Here is a 21818-nt window from a genome sequence, read left to right as displayed (position 1 = left end):
ACATTTTTGGGATGATTATTTCGCCATGGTGCCATAAGACCTTTACCAAGAACATTAAGCAATAGGGCCACAATTCCACACGTGATTAGACAGACAAAATTAAAAACATTCTGGTAATTTGGACCCCAGGGACCAATATTATATTTGTAAATACAGGCATGTTCCTGTTTCATTACAAACATTTATTACTGTAGAAAACAGTCCATGTGTTATTCTACTTAAACTGAACTCCTTGGCTCCCCAGCCCTGGACTCTAACACTTTGGGCTTGGGAGCAATGGCAGCAATGGGCAGTTCAGACAGACTGTATATTCCATTTAGATGGTGCTCCATCCTACTAACACTTTCAGCTGGCTCCACAAGCCTTTGATAAAAGGGAATATATGGGGTGAAATGCTTTTGGATGCGCCAGTAGCCACAGCCGTGGCAAACAAAGAAAAAGTATTATATGAACAGCTTTGTGTTCCTGACTTGGCTAGCTGGGTTCAAGTTGCACCTTCCCATATTAAGCATCTGCCGGCAATTATATGAAATCCCACACTGTTTGATTGGCTGTCATACAATAAGACATGGAGCAACAACAGTGCACATACACAGCCAACATATAAATGCCCTAAAATTAAAAATAGGGTGGCCAAAACATAAAAACAAAATAAATAGGTCAACTGGACTATTATTATTGGACTAGTCATTGTGCATACCTTTTAAAGGGGGTGTTCACCTTCCAAACACTTTTTCAGATTGTTCTCCAGAAATAAAGACTTTTTTTAATTGCTTTCCATTATTTATTGTTTTTCTAAAATCTAAGATTAAAGTTAAAGATTCAGGTCTCTGGTTTGTCTCCCAGCTCACTAATTCAGGTGCTGTTTCTGAACTGTTACAATTTTGCAACATTTAGTTGATACATTTCTCAGCAGCATCTGAGTATCAGTAACTATTGTATCAATTCTAAAGCTCCCCATAGAAGCGCCGATTCTTCTTGCCGAACGTCCAATTTTAGCGAAGTCCGACCAATCCTTCAAAATTATCGAGCGGTTAGTGGGATTCGAACGATTGAACATCTTACGATTTTTCGCCCGACATCTGTCAGGAAATTGATCGGCCAGGTTAAAAAATCTTTGTCAGTCCCAGTGCAATCTATCTATGTATGGAGGGCCAAGCAGGCAGCTCCCCTTTGTTTTCCTGGCAAATTTAGTTTAGTTGATGGTCAATTCGTACGATCGTTCCGAGAAAATCGTGGTCTCACGATGACGATCGGATCTTTTAAAAATCTTTACATCTATGGCCAGCTTAACAGTTGCCTTAAATGTAACTCAGGGATTCTGCTCAGCAGGGACAAAGATAAGAAATGTAGCAACTAAATGTATCAATTTTGAACAGTTTACAGGGTCGTACTTATGGATTCCTAGAAAGTCTATCCTTGCTGCATGAATCTGCTTTTTCATAGCAACGAGTAGGGTATACCCTTTATATCTGTCAGTATTTGCATATAATCTGCATGTTGGATGTATACACCCTTCTGGTGTACAGCTCTGCAGAATATATTGGTTCTTTATAAATACTTAATAATAATAGTAACAAAAGGTCTGGGAAAAACACTACTTAAATATGCACTGGGAAGCACCCATGGGACACACATCCGTGCTTGGATGTCAAGAGAAGGGGAATTATCTCAGTGGTAATATAGGAAAAAGCACAGTACAAATAATGTATGAGCAACTTATCTGTGTAATTCAATAGGGGAAGAAACTATATGCATGGGCTGCCGCCTTGCAACCATCTCCAGGCAGAGTGAATAACCGGAAATATCCAGTGTGAGTTTTACACAAAAGTCAACACAAAATAGTTCCTTTATAATCATTTTACCAAGATGTAAAAGTAATGCTTTCATTTGATACAAATTAAATCCAATCTCTGACAATGTATAACTTAGATATAAATATATTCCACTACATACTGCAGGGCAGATATCCATCCATAACAATTATTGGATTTTCCATATAGAGTGATCAATAATGCATCATATAAATCTACAAAACAGGTTTGTGCTTCCAGGAAAGTGGATCTAATATCTATAGCTAAAAACGTAAAGGACCAAAAATATAAAGGAATTTGCATGCAGTTAAATCTGTCATGTTTAACCTGCACTACAGGTATGGGACCTGTTATCCACAATGCTCAGGACCTGGGCTTTTCTGGATAAAGGATCTTTGAGTAATTTGTATTTTCATGCCTTAAGTCTACTAGAAAATCATGTAAACATTACATAAACCCAATAGGCTGGTTTTGCTTCCAGTAAGGATTAATTGTACAGGAATGGGACCTGATAGCCCGATTGCTCGGAACCTGGGTTTTTCCGGATAATGAACCCATGCCTGTATTGTCTTATTATAAGAGAGAAAAAGGAAATCATTTAAAAAAAAATGTTATTATTAGATTAATATTTGTCTATGGGAGATGGCCTTCCTGTAATTTAGAGCTTTCTGGATAATGAGTTTGTAGGTAACGGATCCCATACCTCTCTAGGATTTATATATATATATATATATCTGAATCAGACGCTTGCACTCTGAACAAGTCTTCCATAAGCGTTGGTGCAGGGTCAAAGTATATATGTAAAGTTAAAGAGGACCTGCACTCCTTGGTTAGGACCCCTTGATATATATATCCACCAAAGAAGATCCGCATTCTCAGGTTTTATGAAAATAATAGAAAGTTTTATTGTTTAAATGTGACACATATATATATATATATATATATATATATATATATATATATATATATATATATAATTCTACCCCCAATATTTTACTTGTAAGCAGTCTTTATCTGTCAGGACCACTGGCATAATAACAATAATAATAAGCATTACAAACAACATACGAATAAATATTCTATGGGAATGGTGCTCCAATGATCAGCTGTATACATTGCAACATAAAATACCATGCAGCAGAACAACCTGAAAAGCACTGCATGGCTCTATGCCTTTATAGAGACAGTCAATGTTCTGGCTTTCCAAGAGCAAAAACATTAAAGTCAACTTAATGTCACATTTCAGGTATTAAAGCATCAGCTAGATCATGTTACTGTGTACCAGGAGACAGGATAAGTAGCTACAAAGGAACAACAGTGTATGGTTTGGGGATAGGGACACGGGATTATGCAGGGCTATACATACAGACAGCAAATTGATTATAAAAGACACAAGTAACCAAGTACAATATAGGTATGGAATCCGTTATCCAGAAACCCATTATCCAGAAAGCTTTAAATTATGGGAAGGCCTTCTCCCATTGACTCCATTATGAGCAAATAATTCTCATTTTTAAAAATGATTTCCTTTTCCTCTGTAATAATACAGTACAGTACCTTGTAGCTGATCTCAACTAAGATAAACATCAATCTGTATTGGAGAAAAAACAATCCTCTTCAGTTTATTTTGGATTTTAAGTACACTAATGGGGGAATGTAATAAAAGTCGCCAACGGGAAAACTATTCGCAATGCGAAAAGTTATGCCTCTGTGTGAACAAATTTAATATAGCTTTTGTGAACCTGGAAACTGTTTAGCAACCACTCCCGACAGAGGAAGACTAGACTGTTTGCGAATTTTATGCACAGTAAATGTAATAAAACTTATTACTGAAAAAGTCGTTATGTTTGCTCCAAAAGATTATGACACCTTCGAACACGTCTTAAGAGTTTGAAATTAAAATTCACAATGCGCAATTAAAATGCGCAATGTAATAACAGTTTAAAGAACAATATTGCATTGCGAGATGTGGATTTTTAGTCTTATTGGTTTGCTCTTTGCGACTTTAATTAATTAATTTAATTAATTTTACCTTATTATCATTAAAAAAACAGAAATAGTTGGATCATGGATAGAATCGATAAAATTGAGTGAAAACCCGAATCGTACATTTTTTTGGACTTTACTCCCGAATCGCTCAATTGTTTCAGGTTATTGCCTGAGAACCCTTGAACTTTTTGTATTATCGGGCTAAACCCAGCGCAGACCACAATAGCCTCAACTTGGGAGAGGGACATCTGCCATTGACATATACATGACCTCTACATGTTTGAGATGGCGGATTTTCGGATTTAGGCTTTTTACAGCATCAGGGTATCTGGAAAAATTTTAGTTTTTGCCCCAAAAAGCCTGACCAGAAAAAATCTAGGTTTAGTAAAGAACCCCCTTAAAGTATGATGATCTACAATAGGGAAAGACCCCTTATCACGAAAACCCAGGTCCCGAGCATTCCGGACAACAGGTCCCATACCTGTACATGTAGAAAAGAATTGTGCTAGAGGGCTGCAAGTTGGATATCCCTCATATCTAACAAGCCTTACACAATGTAATATACCCTCTGTCCATTTAATTGCACCTCCACCCCAAAGGAGACCCCTGTAATAGGGGGATAGTGGAAATTCCCTCTCTAAGCTACCCTAACGGCAATGGCAGACGGGGGTCATGCAGTTCCATGTGGGTGGAGGACCAAACACGCTAAAATATCCCCCTTTCAAAATGAATGGGAATCACAGCTAAACACGGGATCGATCACCTGCGGAGGATTAAAGAAGGCAGCAATATAATGCAAGTTACAAGCTTCATAATATTATAGCAAGAGCATCCAATCAGCAGGCACCGCCGACAGGTCACCTGTGTAAAAGCAAGCAGCTGATTGGTTGCTATGGGTTACTAGACTTGATGCACACTTTATGAGGATTATTAGGTGAGAGTAGTATAACCACAGACAGTACCAAGTCTACTTTGCTTTAAAAATTGTTATAGCCTTGGTAATGCCACTGGTCTATGAGCTGATCTTTCTAAAGTGAGATAAGTGCTTAAGTTATAGCACATGGGAGAAAAACAAACATTCACATAAGATATTTAGCACAGTCACAGCGACATGACTTACTTTCCCAGGCTGTGTTCCGCTGAAGGTGAACTAAATTTAGGCTAGCGGGCCAGCCAGCATATTCCCCAACTCTCTCCCTCTCTGATAGGCAGTGCGTTAACACTACGAGTTGCCCCACTTCCGGTTTCGCCATACTTCCTGTGTTGCGCTTCGAGTTCTTCGTGCCCCGTTTCCTGCCATGAGCAATAGGCGGTTTTGTAGAGGTTACAGTGTTTTGCTTGCGTTTAGTGTTCCTCTCCGAGCTGTTTCATTAGTAGCAATAACTAGGAGAGGGCCTATCAGTTCTATTAATCTATACGCGTGCAGCTGAGTGACTGGGGGAACGTTTCTTTAGTTCCTTAGATCAGGGCATAGGGGGAACTATTTGCAGCAGCTAGTGATTAAACTCATTTCAAAATTTGATTTATTTTTTGCCTCAGTTTCCATTAGGATGTGCTATATACACATTGAACAATTTCTGCATTAAAGGCAGTAAATAACTGATAGGGAGTAGCTTTTTTCCCCGCCCACTACTGGGCAGCTAGACAGGTGAAATACATCAGATTTCTTGTAAATTATTTCCTGCCCACATTCCCTTCAGGAAGATTAATATCTACAGCGCTTCGAGCAACCCTCATCTTTAAAACCAGAATGGGAAACTAGTTGGCATCAATAGAAGCTGATTTTGTTTTAGAGGGGTTGTCCACCTTTGCCTTAACTTTTAGTATGATGTAGAGAGTGATATTATGAGCCACTTTGAAATTGGTTTTCATTTTTTATTATTTGTGGTTTTGGAGGTATTTTGATCTCTTTAGGTTGCAATTTTCGTAGTCCAAATAACCCTAGCAACTAGTGATGTGCGGGCCGGCCCGATACCAGGTTTACCCGCGGGTCGGTCGGGTTTGGGTCGACCCCGCACCCCCATTTGTGGGTGGTGGGAGGGTCCGGGTCGAGTTCTTCCTGCTCTCCCCTCCCACCACCTTACACTGCCAGCTTCCGGGTTTTATAGCCGCACACCTGCTCGTCCCGCCCCTTTTGTGACGTGATTGGTGAGGTGGCGCAGGTCTATAAAAGGAACCCGGAAGTCGGTTGGGGGCAGGGGAGGCCTGGGAGGCCTGGGGCCCACCAGGGCTACTGCCCCAGGGCCCACCTCCGGCCCGACCCTGCCATGCCAGTGTGCGGCGATTCTGTGCGCATACGCACGGCATTTGTACGCATGCAAGCCGTGGTTGTGCGCATGTGCGTGCACAGAGTCTGCACAAACTTTTTTTACCGCGATCTACAACAAAGGGGGTCGCGGCATTAAGGGGCAGATGAGGGTACAGAGCTGGGCCGGCGGGGCCCACAAGAGCTGGTCCGACACTGGGCAGGTTCGCATTGGGTGCAAGTCGGGTTTTACCCGACCCACACATCACTGCTAGCAACCATGCATTGATTTGAATAAGAGACTGGAATATGAATAGGAGAGGCCTGAACAGAAAGATGAGTAATAAAAATTAGCAATAACAATACATTTCTAGCCTTCCAAAGCATTTGTTTTTACATTGGGCCATTGACCCCCTTTGAAAACTGGAAAGAGTCAGAAGAAGAAGGACTTGCTGTATTTTTGGTTAAAGACGTTTCTCAATTCAAAATATCCTGTATAAAAATGTTTCTGGTTATATACCTTTGATATGTGGTGTATATAACCAGAAATGTTTTTGTACAGGACATTCTGAATTGAGAAAGCCAGTCAGATGACTAGTGAAACGTCTTCAAGGAAAAAGAAAAATACAGCAAGTCCAGTTGATTTGACGTATTATCATCGTATTATACAGTACGATGGCCTGGATGAATGAGAACCTTCACAAACAGAAGAAGGCGGCATATAATTTAAAAAAAACGATTAAAAAATAAATAATGAAGGCCAGTTGAAACGTTGCTTAGAAATGGCCATTCTATAATGTACTAAAAGTTAACTAAGATGTATACCACCCCTTTGATCAGTCTGCAGCTGAGGGTCACATAATAGACGTTCCTTTCCTAGCCTTAAAGCTGATCTAACAGGCGTGATAAAATGTGCATGACAATCACACTTTCTGATTGCCTCAGTCTGAGCTGGCAAAAATGTCACAAGATGTATTGTGACTTTTCACATGTGGGTATCTTTTGTATTTTGTGCAGTACCACAAAACAGCAGGGTTTAGAAGAAAATCTTTGCATCCGTGAGCATGTACCTGTACAGTTGCTTGAGGTGTTCTCCTACAGTGGTGCTCAAGGAAATTGTCTTTTCTTGAGAATTAGCAGAATATATACTATATACTGTAAAAGGGCATTCTTTTGATGGTAAAGTCACACTCCCCCACCAAGCTGCTCTTTTGATCTTTCACTCCTGATTAACGTACCGTGTGCATAGCAGCGTTATCATTATTATAGGGATGAGTGTGCTTCTTACATTAATCTAAGCCTATTGAGTTTTTTGAGAGGCACTCACATGTCTCGGTCAAGGAATGCACAAGTGGGCACACGGCTCATGCTCCTGCTTTGTTTCATTTTCCTGAAACTGGAAGTGACATTACAAAGTGAGCTGTTTCAATCTGTGAAGTGTTAACCAGGGAATAGGGCATTGGACAGGAATGTGCTTAATTTTTTTCCTCTGCAGCCCAGTGTCTTCCATGAGAATTTTCAAAGCTTATGTTTATAGGGAAGACAAATGTTCTAAAAGTATCCTTTTTTTGCCCAAAAACTCAATCAATTCAAGTAATTCAAGTTTCTTCTTGCCGAAAACTCAATCAATTCGAGTTTTGGGTTTGTTAACCCTGAGCTCGTTGATTCAAGTTTTTTCCATTCCAGTTTTTTCTTGGGGGCCCATTTACTTAGCTCGAGTGAAGGAATAGAATAAAAAAAACTTCGAACTTCGAATGTTTTTTATGGCTACTTCGACCATCGAATTGGCTACTTCGACTTCGGCTTCGAACTAAAAATCGTTCGAATATTCGACCATTCGATAATCGAAGTACTGTCTCTTGAAAAAAAAACTTGGACCCCCTACTTCACCACCTAAAACCTACCGAGGTGCAATGTTAGCCTATGGGGAAGGTCCCTATAGGCTTCCTGGCAATTTTTTGATCGAAGAGAAATCGTTCGATCGATGGATTAAAATCCTTCGAATTGAACGATTCAAAGGATTTAATCGTTCCATCGAACTATTTGCAGTAAATCCTTTGACTTCGATATTCGAAGTCGAACGTTTTACATTCGGCAGTCGAATATCAAGAATTAATTAACCCTCGATATTCGACCCTATGTAAATCTGCCCCTTATGGTGGCCATACACGGAGAGATCCGCTCGTATGGTGATGTCGCCAAACGAGCGGATCTCTCTCCGATATGCCCACCTTGAGGTGGGCAATATCAGGCTGATCCGATCGTGGGCCCTAGGGCCCAACGATCGGATCCTAACGAATGGGAATGGGGGTCGGATCGCGGGACCGCATCAACGATGCGGTCGCGATCCAATGCGATTTTTTGTCCAAAAGTCGGCCAGATCTCGATCGGGGAAGCCAGTCGGGGGGGCCCCATACACGGGCCAATAAGCTGCCGACTTGTCGGCAGCTTTTATCGGCCCGTGTATGGCCACCTTAAGAGTTGTGAGTTTATTCAAAAAACTCGACCTTTGATAAAATGTTTAAATCATTTAATTTGTAAACCTAATGTATGGTGATCCAAATTATGGAAAGGTCCCTTATCTGGAAAACTCCAGGTCCTGAGCATTCTGGATGACAGGTCTCATACCTGTACTATTGTAAAAAATATGTATCATACTAAAATGCTAATGCAGTCCTTGGGCTTTTATATATGCTAGTTTCCTGGCACAGAGTTTTTTTTTTCTTTCTAGGAAAATAACATTTATTGCAAGATTTCTGTTTTTGCATTGTAAGCCATTTTGCAATTCTTGCCAATATTCAGTAGCTCTAAATAAAGTCACCTCCTACTACTAATCAGCTTACCTCTTTAAATGTCACCCCACTTAAGAATCTATTGTGGTGTTTGATTGTGTGTTACCTTTAAAATGCTGCCATATATCATGTTTCTGAGCGGTCATGAATCAGATGTTCTTTTGGATCATTAACTGGCCCCATTTTATGTTTTTCAGGGGACCAGGAAATAATTATATAAAATCCAGGAAAATGTAAAATCAGGGAAATGTGTTAAAGGAGCAGTAATACCAAAAAATAAAAGTGCATTAATGTAATTAAAATCTAATGCACTGTTGCTCTACAATGGTACAACTGGTGTGTTTGCTTCATAAACACTACTATAGTTTATATAAACAAGCTGCATTGTAGCCATGGGAGCAGCCATTCAAGGCTCAGGTTACATAGCAGATAACACATACACACTGTAGCACACCACTGAATTTTATTACAGTGCTTATCTGTTATCTGCTAAATACCCTTTGCCTTTTCTCCTTTTTCCGCTTAAATGGCTGCCCCTATGGCTACACAGCAGCTTGTTTATATAGACTATTGTAGGCTTTCTAAAGCAAACACATAACTCGCACCAATGCAGGGCAACAGCACATTATATTTTAATTACTGTACAATAGTTTTAATCTTTGGTGTTACTGTTCCTTTAAAGTAACTTTTTGTTCATGTACTGAAAGGATATAAGCAAAGGAGTCAGTTTTACTTTGAGATACAATAGTTACTGTTTTAATAACAAGGGTTAAGCATTGCAGTGTTAATGTTACACTATGGGGGGCATGTGCAAGGCCTCTCTGTCACATACACAACCTAAAGCAATAAGTCATTGTTACAGGACTGTATAAGAGGTGGACTAATTGGAATTGACTAGTGATGGGTGAATAAATTCACCAATGCAATTTCCGCGTTTCGCACCGGCAAATACATTTGTGGCGAAAATTCGCCAGTGAAAAATACAGCATCAAAAAATTTTTGGGGCGCCTCAGAATAGTCGCCCGCATACAAATTGACACTCGTCAAAATTATTCGAACTTTAATGCATTTGGACAAAATGGGGGCACGTATAAAAATTGTCGCCTATTGACCTATGATTATGTTTGTGCAAACACAAGAAACGTGTAAGGTGTTACCTGTGGAATAAAGATTATCCGTTTGATCTTACACTGCGTCCTCTGGAGTGCGTGCCCAAGGCAGATCTGCAAAATTATTCGGACGCCCTTTGACTTTAATGCATTTGGACAAAATGGGCACGCGTATAAAAATTGTCCCGGGCGTTGAAATTGCTGCATGTCAAAATAATTTTGCTGCCCATTGACTGTAATGCGTTTCATGAATTTTTCGCCGTTTTATGAATTTGGTGGGAAATTCGTGCATTTTTCGCCAAAGCGAAATGGGACAAATTCACCCATCAATAGAATTGACCATTTACAGGCAGAACCATGGCAACATTTACATCTTTATTTCACAAATAATAACATCAAGACAAAATCTTGTTGTAAAATCCAGGAAAACATTAGTTAAAATTAGGAAAATGTACCAGTTGAAATGTATTATAAATTGGTGGGACCACAAATAAAAAATGTAAAATGCTGGGAAACTTAAAATCAGGGTATTTAAAATCGAGGTTCCACTATATTTGTTTACAGTTATACTATATGTTTCAAAGGGCCATAGTACACTTTTCAATCCGACCTACATTGTTTTGTTTCAGAAATTCTACACCTTTTTTCTTATGTACCATGTCAGTGTACCTGTGAGAAGACTGTAGTTATAAATAGAGCCATTCTGGATGAAAGGTCTAAACACATGGATTGCATGTCATTCACACGGCTCATAAAGTGATCTAATGGAGCCCTGTACTTATCTGCAGCTTCAGTCTTTGTGCATTGCACCACTTAGTGGACAAATTAGTAACTTAAAGTAGACCTAGCATTGATATAAAACGCACCGAGTGTAGTGGGGGCATAATAATTCTTTAGTACCATTAGATTTGATCTTTTCTAGTTTTTGAAACAGAAATGGATTTTCTCCATCAAACAATTGAAGCATGATGTGTGCCAGTTGTGTACAGCAGATTGGCGACTGGAATCAGCCAGTGAGAGCAGGTGAAATCTGTCAGTGACTCACAGCATCTGTGTGTAGGTTGCAGCCAGGAACAAAAGGTTAGGTTGTTGAATTTACAAATCATTCAATATATAACACTTAGGTTATGAAAAATAAGAACTATTTGTAAAATAGATCTATTAAACATGCACTTTGGTGGATATTTTATAATAGTAAGTTATTCTTTTAAGCACAAAAAACATTACTTGCAGAATTATTTTGGGGGGTGGGGTGGAGGAAGATATTGTAGCTTCCTTAAAAAAAGGGTTAATCATTTGCCATCTACCGTGCAGGTAACCGGTTGTGCACCAGTCATAGCCACTGAAAGGTCTATCCAACACACAGCTTCTTCCAAGCCTATGAAAGTTTTATCAGTGGCACCAGTAATCTAGAACACCAACGTTAAATTACATTCAAATAACACAACGGGGCGCATTTACTAAGCTCGAGTGAAGGATTCAAAGTTTTTTTTGGCTACTTCGACCATCGAATTGGCTACTTCGACCTTCGACTACGACTTTGAATCAAACGATTCGAACTAAAAATCTTTAGACTATTCTATAGTCGAAGTACTGTCTCTTTAAAAAAAACTTTGACTACCTACTTCTCCAACTAAAACCTACCGAGCACCAATTTTAGCCTATGGGGACCTTCCCCTTAAGCTTTCCTAGCAATTTCTGATCTAAGGAAAATCGTTTGATCGATGGATTAAAATCTTTGATATTCGAAGTCGAAGGATTTTACTTCGATGGTCGAATATCGAGGGTTAATTAACCCTCGATATTCGACCAATAGTAAATTTGCCCCAACATATCCATTCAAAAAGAGCGATCAAATCAAATGCAAATATGTATTTCTCAGTATTTGTGATGGGGGGGACCTCCTTTTAGTCTATTGAGATACTTGACACTGCAGATATCTGGGTTGGGGGGGGGGGCATTAGGATTTCTATGAGTTAAAAAAAAAATCCAATGGTTTTGTACTTGAAATTGAAATAATTTTTCTGGGTCTGTGTCAGGGGGGCCTATCGGCTCCCAGCGGGAGTAGTCCGGACCATGGAGGAAGCGCAGGGGTCAAAGTCCAAGTTAAAGTACAAATATGGATCATGCTTAATCGTCAATATCCAGGCAGACTTTCAATAGGCAGGCAGATTAATAGCAAAGTCAAGATTCAGGCAGGGTCAAAGTCCAGAAATCAGTTCAGCAAGAATTATAAACGACCCAGGAATGTTCCAAACAAAACCTATAATCGGACATTGAACCCATGACCTGGAAGAGCTTTTATCTTGAATTTTCACGCCAGGCGTGATGTCATTGTGCCGGTGTCAGGACGTTGGCATCGCTGTTCCCCGCGTGTTGGCAATGGGCGCTACCATCTTGGATGCGACGCTGAAGAAGACGGACGCACCGGATTCCTGGATGGACATGCCGGATTCCTGTCAGTCTGACTTTTAAAACAATGGAATCAGATCTATTCTAGGTCTTCCAATCATTTTCTATCAGGGGACTGGGGTAAAGGTGAGCTTACAACATTGCTGTTAAGAGTTCTTATTATGTAATATAAGTGTTCAGCAAGTTTATTTCTTTATAAAAGAGGCATGTAACGGGGATTTGATTCACAAAGTTTGTCTACTAATTTTTCTCCAGGACCTTTAATCTTCAGAACATCTAAAGTCCTTGTGCTTTTTAAAACACTCATTCATTTGGGGTCCTGCTCGAGATGCAGATAATCACATTCTATTATATATAAGGCAGTGAATGTCAAAGACTTTAAGAACCTAAGGTCCTGAAGATCAAGTGCTTGGTAAGTAAAGAGGTGCAGCCCTATGGGAGGTAAATTAAGGTGCTGGGGAACCCACAGTCATGGCACTGACAGGGTCAAATAGGGCATCTTGGTGACATGTTAACTTATCCATCTTAAAAGGAGCTTATCCTCCAGTAAATCAGGGACTTGAAGGACTGAATATACCATTTATTAAAGGTCAAATTATAACAGTATTAAAGCTTTTGAACCCACAATTAAACTCATTTTCTCTAAAACCACGGACGCCATAAAAATTATTAAAAGTGCTGAAAAAATGCGAATACCTCTATTATTGTACAATCGTTTTTAGTGGGTTTTACACTTAATAAATCTCAAAGTTTTAGAGATATCAAAAAATTTTAATTTTAAGAGAAAAATGATGATTCGTGAAAACAAAAAGGTAATCTGAATGTTAGTTTATAGACTCCATAGGTGGCAGGAACTACTTTAGGGGATGAATTCATAGGATTGAGAGCTTTCAGTTGGGAAAGCGGGCCATTTTGACTCTGTTTTATAATAAATACATTACAATTACATCTTTGCAACCACTTTCTGTACAAAATGTAGTTTCACAGGGAGGTTTTCTATACCTCGAATGAACTCATAACTCGAATATTTTCCGATTTAAGAAAACAAATAAATTGAAAACACTAGAATCAGTGAGTTTAGGGTGAACAACCTGAAAACTCCAATTAATCGAGTTTTCCGTGGGAAAAAACTCAAATCGCTCGAATATATAAAGTTTTCGAGCGAAACCCACTAAAAAACTCAAACATCATGAAGGCTACAAACATCTTCAAATGGTTCAAGGGTGCTCTGCCATTGACTTCTACATAAACTCGACAGGTATTTTTGAATTCAAGCTATTTCCAACTTCGGGTTTACAAAAACCCCAAAAATTCAAGTTTTTTTAACCCCGAAAAAGAGGTTTTTTTAACCTGAAAATTTGAGTTTTGGACCGAAAACTATCCTTGAAAAACTTTTTTTTTAGGAAAACACAACTTGACCTTTGAGAAATCTGCCCCATATTGTATATATTATGGGGCAGATTTATCAAGGTTCCAAGTGAAAATTCAATTTAAAAAAATTTGAATTTCAAGCTATTTTTTGTGTACTTCGATAGGGAATAGTCCAGATCTGAATTTGAAAAAAATTTGAATATCGAAATTTATCATGTACTTGCTCTTTAAAAATTAGACTTCGACCATTCACCATCTAAAACCTGCTGAATTGCTGTTTTAGCCTATGGGCAACCTCCTAGAAAGTATTTGGAGTCAATTGGTGGACTTTGAAAAATCAAAGTTTTTTTTTGGAAAAACTTCAATTCGTACGATTGGAATTTGGCCGATACGGACCTATTCGGCCAGAAAAAAACTTTGACTTAATTCCGGTTGGTCTTTTTGAATTCGAATTTTGCGGATTTTCACATTTGAAATTCGACCCTTTATAAATATGCCCCTAAATATACCAACTTTAATTTGCTGTATTTCAGAACTTTATCATTTCTAGTTCCAATATCACCTAAAACTTGCTATTTATGCTATGAGTGAATACAATTCTGTAAACATGGTTCTATTTATTTAGTTAAAAGGCAACATTTTTATCTGAATTCCAACAGCACAGTACAAGCTTATTACTTTCCCCAGATGATATTATTGTGTTGTGTAAGTCTTATAATGCAGAGAAATGTGAGTGATGAGATATCAGCCTGACCTTGACTGTAGCTAATTAAATATGAAAATTTTGGCAAAACAAGCTGGCATATTCATTAAATGGATGAATGAACCAGTGACAGGACTAATCATTGCTAATCACTCTTACAATTTCATGTAGTCCTAATTTGGGTTTTCATGCCGAGGTCATTATTTTTTTAAAACCATCGTTATATTTTTGCTTCATAACTTTTTCCTGTTTGAAAAACAAAATGTGTTTGGCTTTGCTTTAATGAATTTGCTTACAAAATCTGGATGAACATTGCATATTCCCTGGTCCAGTCTCAGATTTATATATTGGTCATAACTGAAGTTAAGACGTTTGAAATTAATTTTTTTATATACTAGAAATTGTCCCCATGTCTCCAACTGTCCATCTGTCATCAAGCCATAATTTGGAGGTTAATGGAAAAGGACTTGCCACATTTTGGCTGTAAACTCTGCCTTAAAGATTAAACACATTTTGATTGTAATTTAATGTAATTGATGTTTCTCCAGAATAAATACTAGCTTCATTTTCTTTGGAAGGTTGGGGGAATAACATTAGATAATGTTGATTTCAATACCGTAATTTTCTGATTATTGTGGAATTATTTTCTTTCATCATTAAAGGGGAACTCCACAAAAATATAACTTAGGCTTTTTGAAAAGTAAACATAAGTTCAAGCAACTGTGCAATATATATCAATTAAAAAATATGCAGAATTTTCATGATTTTTAATGGTTTCTGACAGTTCCCTAAGCCTAGCCCTCTGCTCTCCTGCTGATCTGTCTGACTACTTTGCTGAGCTGGCTGACTACTGTTACTTTGTATCAACAGCCAGTTGTCTGTAGCCTGCATCCTCCAAACCCCACAATTCCCTGCACATGTGATTTCAATAAGGAACATGACATCACAGTGCAATGCATTGTGGGTTATGTAGTTCCTGCATGCTGTCTGTAAGCTGTGGAGAAGTTGTTACAATTTGTAACATCAGTGTTTAGTCCCTCCTTCCCTGCCAGGATCTCAAATGATACAGAAAGAGAAGGACTGTTAAACAGCTGGATTTCAGCATAGAAAATGGCATTTATTCATACTTTCTGTGTTATGTGGGCCTCATTTATCAAAATTTGGATTTGGGTAATCTTAGAGGTTTTTTTTCTACTTTTAGGGGCAGATTTACATAGGGTCAAATATTGAGGGTTAATTAACCCTCGATATTCGACTGCTGAATGTAAATCCTTTGACTTCGAATATCGAAGTCGAAGGATATACCACAAATAATACGATCGAACGAAAAATCGTTCGATCAAACGAAAAATCGTTAGATCGAACAAAAAATCATTCGATCGAATGATTTTTCTTCGACCTAAAAATTGTTCCAAAGCCTATGGGGACCTTCCCCATAGGCTAACATGGCACTTCGGTAGGTTTTAGGTGGCGAACTAGGGGGTCAAAGTTTTTTTTAAAGAGACAGTACTTCGATTATCATATGGTAGAATATTCAAACGATTTTTACTTTGAATCGTTCAAATCGAAGTCGTAGTCGAAGTAGCCAATTCGATGGTCGAAGTAGCCAAAAAAATCATTCGAAATTCGAAGTTTTTTTTATTCTATTCCTTCACTCGAGCTAAGTAAATGGGCCCTATCATATATTCCAATTATAAAAAAAAATTTTACTTTGTTTATGAATAAATCTGAATACAAAAAAATAATTGAATAAAATTGTTGAAAACTTAAATATCTAAAAAAAAAATCGTGTTTACAAGCTCGAAAATACTAAAAAAAACTCTGAATTGAATAAATTCTTTATATTTTGCATAGGACAACTCCCTACATGACCTAACTTTTAGATGCTAAAGTTTTACATTTTTTCATCTTAAATTAAATACTTAATTTGAAGTTTGTTTGTGAGTTTTAGTGCAACAAAATGATGGTCAAGACCCATATTTAAATGTTGATAAATCAGCCCCTAACTGTTACATTTTCATGTTTTGAATTTATACAGCATGTCCAAATGCTATTCTACTAGAAATTTGACTCATTCAAATGCATCCAGTATTAGATGATACACATATCTATGAGTGATTTGCTTTTACTTACTCAGTTATGCCATGTAATACATCCAAATGAAATTATACGTAAGTGTTCCCTCAAGTGTCACGAGAGGAGCCTCATGCTGTCATGACTAGGCTTGTTGAGGGGTCATCTTAAAATTTTAAAATTATTCAGAGGTCATCTGAAAATAAAATGTAATGAAATGTTAAAGATGATGACATTAAGGGGCAAATTTACTTATGGTTGAATATCGAGGGTTAATTAACTCTCGATATTCAACTGCCGAATTGAAATACTTCGAATATCGAAGTCGAAGGATTTACTGCAATTTGTTCGACGAAAAAACAATTAAATCCTTCGAATCGTTCGATTCGAAGGATTTTAATCCATCGATCGAACGATTTTTCTTCGACCTAAAAATTGTTCCAAAGCCTATGGGGACCTTCCCCATAGGCTAACATTGACTTCGGTAGGTTTTAGGTGGCGAACTAGGGGGTCCAAGTTTTTTTTAAAGAGACAGTACTTCGACTATGGAATGGTCGAATAGTCGAACGATTTTTAGTTCGAATTGTTCGATTCAAAGTCATAGTCGAAGGTCGAAGTAGCCAATTCGATGGTCGAAGTAGCCAAAAAAACATTCGAAATTCGAAGTTTTTTTATTCTATTCCTTCACTCAAACTAAGTAAATGGGCCCCCATTTGTGACTGTCCTTTAAAACAGGTTGTTAGATAGAATTTTAGAAGCTCCCTCTAGTGTTTCCACATAGATAGAACTACCGAACAAGGCTAGAAATTGAGGCAAGGCTGTGATTAATTCAGCAACCCTTTCCTATCTCTTTGTTTTAGTCTCTTCTTCTGAGCTCCATTCATGTTGCATTGCAGGTTGCTAGTGAAGCTGTTCCTTTTTGTTATCTCTATGCATCATACTCAAGCCAACACCATGTATCACCTCATTCATCCCACTTTTACTTCTACCTTTATAGTCTTAGTAGGAAAATATATTGCACCTTTAAATCTGCTACTTAAAGGTCTGGGTCTTTTATGCTATATAGTTAATGCACCATAAAACTCACCAAATAGCCCTGACATAGAAAATGCATGGTGACCAGTGCTTAGTTTTAATATCCAGCCCTTGTCAAGCCTTGAGTATATATATGTGGATTACTGTTTAAAGTTAAACTCATACAGGTGTAAATCCCCTCTACATATCAAACAGCAGCAAATAAGCTATTTTCCAAGCTAAAATGTTTGCTATCCTCAGTTTGCATTATTCTACATGACTCTGCATAACTGTTAATATAATCTTTATGAAAATAAGTCTCTTCTTAGCATTCAGCCAATCTTCAGAAACTATCCGCAATTTTCTCTACATTTTATATGAAAATCTATTTCAATTCCTGGAGCACTGAGGCATAAATATTTAAAAATGTTATTTCTTATGTTCTTATGTATCTTCCCAACCCCCATAAATATATCTTCACTCTGAATTCATGGAGACATTAAGGGTAAGATTTACTAATGTTGGCGTTTTTTCTCTGTCACTTTCATTTTGTCTCAGTTTGTTTATCTGAAAATAACGTTGGGGGGGGAGAGAGAGTGTGGATGAGAGAGCATGGCTCAGAGAGGAACCGAGTGGGAAGGCTTTTTGAGGTTGGGGAGGATGAAAGGGGAGTTATAGGTGATACTGTTGGTTGCCAATGGGGAGAAGCTTGGAGGGCGCATGAGAGAGAGAGAGCTTATTAAGATCTAGCAAACAGATAGGGCCAGAGATAGGAATAGGAAGAGATCTAGGGATGGGATCAGAATAGGGACAGAGGTAAGCATAGGTAGGATAGGGATAGACCTTTATATATCACAGGAGTGATGGATCAAGGGACAAGGGGGATAGAGACGGATAGAAGTCAATTAGGGATAGAGAAGAGGGAGAAGGGCAGATGGATAAGGCATAGAAGGAAACACAAAGGGATATGGCCAGAGATAGGAATAGGGAGAGATCTATGGATGGGATGAGGATAGACACAAAGGTAGGCTAGGGATAGATCTTTATATATCACTAGACATTAAGCCCGTTAAATTAACGGGCGCTAGACCATATGTAGTCAAACATTCACCAGCATACCTCCCAACATTTCAGAATAAGAAAGAGGGACAAAATTGTTTAAAATTTCTTTTGGCCACGTCCATTTTTTTGACCACGCCTCCTAATTACCATATTAAGTTTACAAAATTTGGCTGCTTATGAAAGTTTAAACACTGCTCAGCCCTCCCTTCCCCTCAGTGCTTATTGCTGTCAGCCCCCCTTCTGTGTCCCTGTTTGTTGCTGTCAGCCCTCCTTCTGTGTCACTGCTTGTTACTGTCAGCCCTCCTTCTGTGTCACTGCTTGTTACTGTCAGCCCTCCTTCTGTGTCACTGCTTTTTACTGTCAGCCCCCCTTCTGTGTCACTGCTTGTTACTGTCAGCTCCCCTTCTGTGTCACTGTTTGTTTGCCCGAAATGTTACTTCATTTGCACAAATAAATTATTTTTCACTATACCGCTATGCTGCTGAAATTTGTATTGGAATTTGAACTGGACCTGGGCAGACAGAGTCAAAGCCGGCACCCGACGCTACAAAAAGCGGTAAGATTGATTGTGTAGCACTACTCTCTATGTTTGCTTCTTCTTTGAGTTTTCCTGATGGAACTCATTCAGAGGACTGGGCCAAAAATCTGCAAATATGTAGTAAACTAGGGCATTCTATATCTTTTTATGTCTTTGAGTAGGGGGAGCAAAAATGTTATAATCAATACTCTCATCAAAACATTGTCTTGAATGGCCATGATAGATACTCTTTAGGATGGCCTGGCATATTATTCCTAAATCAGCAAAGTAGAGTAAGTAGGCGGTAATCCTCTGCTTTAGATTATTCAAAAAGTCATAGAGTAGTCAAAATATCCAATACAATTTTTCCCTCATGAGAACCCAACTGGACAACTCCTTGTTCAGTTAATTTATGTTAAAAATTGTGCTACTGTTACCCCTTAAGTTTTTTAGGGAGGCACAAACCTGTGTTATTTATCTAATTGTATTTTTAATAGAATTTTACATTCAGTTACTGGCCTAAACTTTTTTTTAGGGATCCGACTGGGCAATTTGGGATTTTCCTTCAAACAGCCCTTTCATTTCTCACTAATCCATTCATTTATCTCTACGCCTTTTATTATTAGCCTCTCTTGAAATGAATTTATTCTGACAGATTTCTAAATTAGCCTTGATTTTGTCTCATCTGATCACATTTTGTAAAAGAAAGAACTTCTAGGAGACAAATTGAAGAGAAAAACGGAAAGGAAAGAGGGCTAGGAAACCATAATGGGAGAGTGAAGAGAACAGGACCCTCTTCACCCTCCCATCTCTGCCTGCCAGACTCATAATAATATGTTAACCTTTAGAATAATCTCCATAATCTTCTATGCCGGTGTTGCTTGCTGAAGTTTTATGCCTGTGCAGAATTGTTCCTCTTCCTCTGCATATTGCAAATGCACTCTGTAATCTGATTGAGTTCCAGTATTTCATTATTTGATATCATCTTTTAGTTATGTTCCTTCTCTTACAGGTCTTTTTGCCTTAGCAGAAATAACACTTTCCCCCAGCAACGATACTGGGCCTCTTTCCCCCGCCACAGTTACTGTTTTATAGTTTTATATACTAGAACAATACAGTCTGCTGGAAATGCATCTGGTGTAATAAAACGTAGCAAAACACAGAAAACTAGGGATATGAGAAGTTCTTCTGTTGTGCGTAATGAAGATGAAATATTCATGCTTTATTAATAAAAAATATGGAGTGGGATAATAGAAGAAAACAAGTAAAACACATTCAATTGGAGTTCAGTTCGATACAATATATTAAAAGATATGTTGGTTTTATTGCAGAACTTGCTTTATGGATGCTCCTATTAAGTATTAATAAGAGAATTAATGAAGGCAACAAAGACTATCATGACCATTAATGAAGGCAACAAAGATTATCATGGCCAGTGTTCATTATTTTCCCTGCCTGTAGAGAACAGTTTTTTTTTTTTTGACTGATATCGAAACCTCTGGCACAGGCAATATAAGTACATATCTCTGCAAAAGAGAAAATATTTTCTCAACATTTTGGAAATAAAAAGAGGGACAAAAAAAATTTGGTGCGCATATTTGGTGCCCATACCCCCTAATTACTATGTTCATTTTAAAAAAGGTTATGAAAGTTTGAACATATTTCTGTGATATAACTTACCGATTCTCCACTTGCGCTCCTCTTCAGAAACGGTGACAGGGCGATTAACAATCGTGCAGCGCTCGTTTTCTCCTCCCTTCTATAGGAGATAGCCAGGGAGAAGAAATTGAGCGCTGCACAATGGATCGTTTCCCTGTCGCCGTTTCTGAAGAGGAGCGCAAGCTCAGAATTGGTAAGTTATTTCTTAATAAAGACTTTCCGAATTTAAAGTTAATGTGTCTTGGTGTTTTTTTTTTCGTTAAGAACAAACAATTTTTTTTAAACATTGTTTTTATGTTACTGGTCCATAAAAGGTTTTCTTACCCTAATTGATCTCCAAGATGGTGTATCTGAGGAGAAAGTAGTCATTCTTACCAAATGTCACTCTAAGGGTAAAGAATTATCAAGGGTTGAATTTAAAATTCAAATTTTTCAATTCAAATTTCGAGGTGATGTTGATGTAATTCGACTAGGGAATAGTCAAAATTCGATTTGAGTTAAAAAAAAAATAGAATTAGAATTAGAATTTTGAAATTTATCATGTACTGTCCCTTTAAGAATTCAAATTATCAACTATTCGCCATCTAAAACCTGCTGAATTGGTGTTTTAGCCTATGGGGGAGCTCCTACAATTAATTTGGAGTAGTTTGGTGGACTTTTGAAAAAAAAACAAAAACAAAAAAAACTAATTTGATTCGAGTTTGCGGGCTGATCCTATTCACCCGAATTTAAAAAAATCAAATTTGTTAATAATTTTCGACTAGTTGTTTTTTTCTCGAATTTCGAGTTCATGGGAGTTTTTATAAATTTGACCCTTGATAAATATGCCCCTAAGTGTCTTTCACATTGAGTCCCCTGCCACTACTCTAGTCGCCCCTCCAGGGTGCTAAATCAGTAGGTTGCACCACATGTCTACCAGGGGCTGTTTCCAAATTTATATCTTAATTAGGATGTGTTTGTTGTGCGCTTCTTACTGTTCCTGATCACCTACTTCTATATTACAAGGGTTAAAAAATACCTTGGGGTTGTTACTACAACTGTCTGTCACTGTCCATTTT

The 21818-nt window shown here is 38.1% G+C and overlaps 1 protein-coding gene across 1 annotated transcript in view; it reads right to left on the bottom strand.

Annotated features, from left to right (window-relative positions):
- ap1s2.L (adaptor related protein complex 1 subunit sigma 2 L homeolog) overlaps nt 1-5081 on the bottom strand; it is a 56061-nt gene extending 50980 nt beyond the window's left edge. Inside the window, exon 1 of the mRNA XM_018246035.1 lies at nt 4924-5081. The gene's annotated coding sequence lies outside the window, so the exon portion shown is untranslated. The remainder of the gene's footprint in view (nt 1-4923) is intronic.
- Nucleotides 5082-21818: the final 16737 nt, after the last annotated feature.

This window comes from Xenopus laevis, chromosome 2L (genome assembly GCF_017654675.1).
Source record: "Xenopus laevis strain J_2021 chromosome 2L, Xenopus_laevis_v10.1, whole genome shotgun sequence".
Classification (NCBI taxonomy): Eukaryota; Metazoa; Chordata; class Amphibia; order Anura; family Pipidae; genus Xenopus; species Xenopus laevis.
The sequence above is the reverse complement of the archived record's forward strand: the minus strand, read 5'-3'. Positions and strand labels throughout refer to the sequence as shown.